Raw genomic sequence first — 6517 nt, 5'->3', positions numbered from 1 at the left:
CCGCCAGCTCGGTGCCCCCCCCCCCCCCCCCCCCCCGCCCACCACCCCGTCCAGCTTCAGCGCTTGGAGGGGCCCCTTCCCTGGCTTCTTCCTCCCACATCCTGGGAAAGCTGGGATTCACGCCGTCCCAGGTTGGGGTGAGGGGGGGTGAGTGGAGCCCAGACCCAAGGGGTCCATGGGCCGGCAGGAGGGGGCTTGGGGTGGACGTGGGGAGACCAGGAGGGACTGCCTTGGGGGGCCACCTGGACTGGTTGCCCAACCCATCTCGAGGGCCCTGCTCCCAGTGGGGTCCTGCGCCGGGGGCACAAGGAAGGGGGCGGCCAGGTCCATCTGCACGGCCCTCGGGGGGGTGGGAAGGCCGTGGCTGCAGCTCCCGCCTGTCCCCGAGGCCGAGCCCCTGTCCCTCTTGCCGCACCGTCTGTGTGTGTGTGGGAGGCTGACGCCGCTGCCTGGTGGGGGCCCCCACTCCCGGCTCACAGCCCTGGGGGGGCAGGGGAGGGGTGGTCACAAATGGGAATGAGAAGGCCAGCAGCAGAGGAGCGTGTGACGTGCCGGCTCCGGGGTCACCGTGGGCCTGGGTCTCGGGAGCGCACAGCCTGAACTGGTCCTGAGCAATCTGTGGGAGTTAACCGGCAGGCCAGAGGGAGAGGGTATCGAGGCGGAGAGAACAGCATGTACAGAGGCTCAGAGGCTCGGAAAACCCTGATGGGTCTGCAAAATAGGTGAATGGGGCGGGGGGGGTGTCTCCGAGTCTATGCAGCAGGAGGACGGGAGCGGGCAGGTGAGGACAGAGGTGGGGACCCAGGACCGGACCGTCCTCATGGCCACTCGGTGCTCAGCCTGGGGGGCAGCGCCACTGATGCCAACTTGGGTCTCCCTTCAATGGCACCTCGGGCTCAGGCACACGGCCCTGGAGACGAGAGCTCGGGTCTGGACGCAGGGGTGGGCCCCGGGCTGGCTGCAGGGGCTCAGCTGCACGCCACCCCCTGTGAGGCGAATGATGGTGGACAGGCCCGTGCCCAGCGGCCCCTGCACCCCGCAGCAGCTTCTCCAGGCCTGGGGTGACCCCAGCCGGGCCCCTGGGTCTGACCCCCCCCCCCCACCCCAGCCAGAGGCAGGCTGCACTGCGGGAAGAAGGGGATGTGAGATTTTAAGGACCAGGCGTCAGAATGCCCTGACCCTGCGTTCTCTGCCGGCCACGGGAAGCTGAGCACCACCATGGCCAGGGGTGGGGGGACCCCGGCGGACTGCCCTTCGCCTCCCTGCCCTTGGCTCGCCAAACCCGCCCCCACCCCTGCCTGTTCTGGACCCTCCCCACAGCCTCCCTCTGCTCTAAGCTGGGAACGCCTGGGTCTTCTTAAAGGCTTATTGGCTCAGCTGTGGCTCTGCAGTCCGGTCCGGGAAGGCCGCTGATGAGGCCATTTCCCTGGGGTCGTAGGAGGGGGTGAGGCCCACTGAGAGTTCACAAGCCTGCCCTGGAAGGCGGCCCAGGGGCAAAACCAGAGACTCCAAGGGGACAGCGGCGCCCACTGATGGAGGGAAGCCGACCGCCTCCTGCGATGGGCTCCCCAGCTCTGGCCCTCACCCTTCCCGGCCACCCAGGTGACCTTGGGGAGAAGACCCAGGAGCTGGGGAGGCTGGGAAGGGCAGAGGTGTGGCTGGAGGGCCAACCTGAGCCTGGCCCTTGGGCTTCCCTCCCCCCTCCCCAGAGTCAGAATAGCCACAGTGCGGGCTGTGCCTCCTGGTAGACGGTTCATTCCCTGCCCCAGGTGCCCGAGACCTCCTCCCCTTCCAGGTGGACAGCCACCCACTCTGATGGCCTTGTAGCTCACGGGGCACCTTAGCTAGCCATGCACGTGAATATGACGGGGTCAGGGTCCACACAGGCGCCCGACTGCCTGTTCTCAGCGGCCAGCACCACGGCCTGCTCCGGGGGAAGAGCCTGGAAGCAGGGGAAGGGACCGGCTGTCCTCAGGACACGTCTGTCGGGTCTCTGCGAGTGCAGCCTCCCAGAGCCCTCCGCTTCTACCCCAAGCGGCCAAGGAGTAAGAGCTGGTGTGAATCTGGGGGGAGACCTGAGGCAGGACCCCGACTGCCTCCAGGCCCCACCCTCAATGGCGAGGCTGCAAAGTCACACGAACCTGTGTGAAAACATAATTTCCACGGGTTCCTGCTCCTGTCGCGGACCAATTTGGGAAAGCCAAAACATAGCAAGAAAAAAGAAAAAGCTAAGACACATTTATTTCTGATAATCGCAGTGATGTGTCAATGAGAGAACAGTCAGGCTCCCAGACCCTGGGGAAGGAAACTGCTTAATTACATGCGCGTCTTGTAGTGAAGTGTCTCACAGCTAAAATCAGATCCTGAGTGCACGAACGTTTGCGCACACGATGCATTTTCCCCTGAAAAGTAGCAGGAGCCACTCGGCTCCTGGGGCCCCCTGCGGGGAGAGGGCAGAGCTGAGGGTGGCCTTCGTGGCTGTCAGAGCTCTTGGGGCACAGGCTCGTTTTCTTCCGGCCGGAGGCGTCGGAACGGTGGCCTCCAGCACAGTTCGCTGGTGTCCAGGGATCAACCGTCCTGGACGCTGGACACACACAGGTCTCCGCTCAGCACAGGGCAAGCTGGCGTGTAAGATGCAGGGGTGTGGTGGGGGGTGTCAGCTGTGCCATCTGCTTTGCCAGCAGCCCCCATCTCTGCTGGGGGGTTTCAGGGTCCCCACCTCCGGGGTGGAACCCCCAGCCTGGACGAGGCCAGCGGCTCCTTCCGACTCTCTGGCTACGGGTTGGTTCACGGACACAGCTCAGCCAGAGCCACGTGGGGAATGTCCAGCAGAGACGTGCTGCTGGCATGAGGGGTCGTGGGTGGCGCCCCATCCTTAGCCTGAAGTGGATCCCGCTGTGGGGACAGTTGAGGGCACAGAAAAACCAGGTCCTTGGTGACATCGCTAAGTACGTACGATCAAGCTTAGCCGGCATTTGCGCTCCGTGTGGACGGTTTTGTTATGTGAGCCAATAAATCCCTTATTGTTTACGTCGGCTTGAGTTGGGCCTTTGTTACTTATGGAGGGTTCGCACCCCCATATGGAGATGGTTCGCACCATCTCCGCCTCTGTGGCCGTAGGTGAAGACCCAGCCCCACGCCCGCAAGAGCTGGGGGCCGGGAGCCGCCGCTTCCCCGGGTGGGGCCGGGGTGAGCTGCTCAGGAGGACCAGCCGCGGCTCCAGTCTTTAACCAGGACTGGCTGTTGTGACACACGGGGACAGCGATCTGAGCGCCGTGGACGGGTGGCCCCGTTGCCTCCTTCCGCGGGGGAATAATGTGCGGTGGCATCGAGAACACTCACCGTCTGGACTGGACGTGGGGGTGGCCTGGCCGGGCGCTGAGGCCGCCGAGGAGCCCCCTCCTCTGACTCTGCCCTTCCCCCTCTACTGGACACGGCGGGCGGTACCCGCGGCCCGTCCGGCCACTGGGCCCCAGGGGCGGTCGCGTCTCCTACGGGGTCACTGCGGGAGTGCGGGTCGGTTCCCAGAAACCGCTCCACGCCCCTCTCCCCCCCACTCGCGGCCTGCCCGCGACCCGGCGACGCTGCTGGAGCCGCGACTGTGCACCTGCACCCGGCACCTGGCAGCGAGCCGCGAGTCCCCCCCCCCCCCCCCCCCCCCGCTCGCGGAAACGCGCTCGGGCGGCGCCGGAGCTCAGCGCTGAGGGCCGTTCGATCGAAGCACGGCGGGCGCTTGACCTGCCCACGAGGAGCAGGGCAGGGGCCGTGACGTGCCCGGGGTCTTAACCCTCAGTCACCACACCCGGGCAGCAGACGGGTCCCGCTGGCGCAGCCGCTGGCAGATGGGCCTCGAGCGTGTTCGCAGACGCGTGTGCGCGCAGGGGGCGCCGCGGCTGCCCTCGTGGCTGCCCTCCTGACCACAGGACAGGCCCCTGCTCACCCGGGCTCCGGCGTCAAGTCGCTCGATGACCTGCCCCCCACAGCCGGAGCCCCCGGCCCAGCTGACGCGCATCGGGAGGAAGCCGGGGGGCCGCACATCAGAGGCCGCTTCCCTCCCTGCCCACCCCCTGCCATCCAGACTGCGCCCCGGGATCGGCCCCACGTCGACACCACACCTCCCCAGAATCACCTGAGTCGGTTTTCCATGGCCGCGTGACAAATCACCACGAACCCCGCAGCTTCAGCCGGCCGGACAGGCACCATCCTGCAGCGCCCCCGGGGTCGGGCAGCTAGGTGAGGCTCCGCCGGGCCTCCGCTTCCGGGTCTTTGCTTCCGGGTCTCAGGGCGTCTCCACTTCCGGGGCTCAGCCGGGCCTCCACTTCCGGTCTCCACTTCCGGGCCTCAGTGGGCCGCACCCCACGCAGACGCTCGACTGGGGCCACGTCTGTGCCCAGCCTCACCCAAACTCTTGGCAGGTCATAGGGCCGAGGCCCCGGGTCCCTCTGGCCCACACCCAGTCCTGACACGTGGGCCTCTCCTACGAGGGTCGGGACGTGGCTGTTGGCTTCTCTGGGGCTGCCGGGAGGGGGACACGGGGTCCCACCTGTGTCACAGCATCACGGGAACGCCACCCGTGACCTATGCCGCATCCCGTGGCACAGGAGCCTCACAGCCCTACCCTCACCCCGGGGGGCAGGGGTCCCACAAAGGCACGAATGCCTGGAGGCCGGGCCCCCAGGGACCCCCCTCTGGGTCTATCTGCCCGGCACCAATGTGGGAAGAGTCCAGAACCCGGTGCCTTCATCACTCCCCATCGGCGGCAGAGTGTGGTGGGCGTTTGGGGGCGTCAGCGCCGGTCAGGGCTGTGTCCCCAGTCGACACTGGCCACCTGCGAGCTCCCGTTTGTAATCAGTCGTGCACAGCGCATAGTGGATCTTCCACTATCTGGGCTTCAGTGTTGCCCCCACCTCCCACGGCCCCCTCGTCCCTTCTCCAACGCTCACTCCCCGAGGCCGGGACTCCAGACCCAGCCCTTGGGGGCCGTCTCTCAACCCCACCGCGCCGGGTCTCACGGCCGTTCTGCACTTTGATCGTCAGAAATTGTCATTTGCTTTTCACTGCAAACACTTCCCTCCAACCTACCTGTTGATTTCCGTAATTACGTGAGGTTTTTTTAATTCCTGGGGCTTCTAAGTGATTCTGATCACGATCTGAATGGCTCTGTGGATGGTGCCCCCTCACGTCTACTCGAGGATGTTAAATACACTCAGAGCTCTGTTAACTCTGTTTCCTCAGGTGTGAGCTTCTCCGTGTCCACCTTGCCATCTCTCTCATGAAAGCTCCTGGTTTTCATGGATCGAATGTTGACGGCTGTGCGTTCGTTACAGGCGAGAAGGAGGTTCGCCATCAAGTCAACCACCCTGGCGATCCCGGGTTTGGGAGCGCAGCCGATGACCCCGTGGATCACCCCAGGTCGCCTCCAGCTCCCCCATCCCGCTGACTCCCAGTGGGACCCGCCTGCTTTCTGAGGCACGAACCCGGCTGTGTCCCGGGCTCTTACCGCCTCCTGTTTCTCTGTTTGCTGCCTCTCAGGGTGGGCTCCGTTCCTGCCCGCTGCTCGCCCTCCTTGTGCTCCAGCACAAACACGTCACGGCATCCATTTGATTTGGGGACGGGAGGGCTCAGCACGTGCTTGCTTCCCCAGCCACCTTGGGATCCAGATCCCTGGTGGTGAAAATCAGATCAGGTGACCTAGGAGCATCACACGCAAGCACTGTGTGACCCCGGACGACTGTCTTCTCTCTGAATCTCAAGTTCCTCGTAAAAAAAAAACAAAAACAAAAACTTGGGGCGCCCGGGGTGCTCCGTCAATTGAGCATCCGACTTCAGCTCAGGTCATGATCTCGCGGTTCATGAGTTCGAGCCCCACGTCGGGCTCTGTGCTGACGGCTGGGAGCCTGGAGCCTGCTTCGGGTTCTGTGTCTCCCCCTCTCCCTCTCCCCCTTCCCTGCTCACGCTCTGTCTCTGTCTCAAAAATAAATAAAGATTATAAATATTTTTTAAAAAACCCAAACCCTGAAAAGTTTGGAAGAAGAACTATCTAAGACCTCATCCAGCTTGGGCGCTCTAAAATCCTGATGTCATCTGCACAGCCTGGCCAACAAGGACCACCCGTGCCCGTGCTCAGGACGCTCTCAACAGTGACACCATCACGGCCAGACCCTCGCTGGAGAGGCTGGTCTCTGCCAGGTCTTCCCAAAAATGGATAGTGCCCACGAAAAGCATCAAATACCCTCAGGATGATTTTTGTGTATTCCTCCCATTCTTCATGTTTTAAATTCGATAAACAATCACCATTTTCAGTTCACTAGAAAAGCTAGATTTACATGTTCGCATCACTGGCTTTTAAGCCAGCGAGGATGGGGACAGTCCTGTATTCCGTATTTACTTTTCTGGCCTCAGCTCCTGGCACGGGCCTCGTATGCAGGGGGCGGGGCAAACATCAGGGGAAGGAAGCAGGGTGGCGGGATGGTCCCGGACCATCTGGCTTTAAAAAGTTTTCCAGGAAAACAACCAC

General features: G+C 63.6%; 1 long non-coding RNA gene across 1 annotated transcript; it reads left to right on the top strand.

Moving 5' to 3' along the window:
- The first annotated feature begins 42 nt into the window (after positions 1–42).
- LOC147573956 (uncharacterized) lies at positions 43–5784 on the top strand. Its single transcript, XR_015243785.1, has 2 exons — positions 43–4233; positions 5236–5784. It is a non-coding gene; the product is annotated as an uncharacterized LOC147573956 (long non-coding RNA).
- The last annotated feature ends 733 nt before the right edge of the window (positions 5785–6517 follow it).

Source organism: Puma concolor, chromosome E1 (genome assembly GCF_028749965.1).
Source record: "Puma concolor isolate L17-30 chromosome E1, mPumCon1.1.hap2, whole genome shotgun sequence".
Classification (NCBI taxonomy): Eukaryota; Metazoa; Chordata; class Mammalia; order Carnivora; family Felidae; genus Puma; species Puma concolor.
The sequence above is the reverse complement of the archived record's forward strand: the minus strand, read 5'-3'. Positions and strand labels throughout refer to the sequence as shown.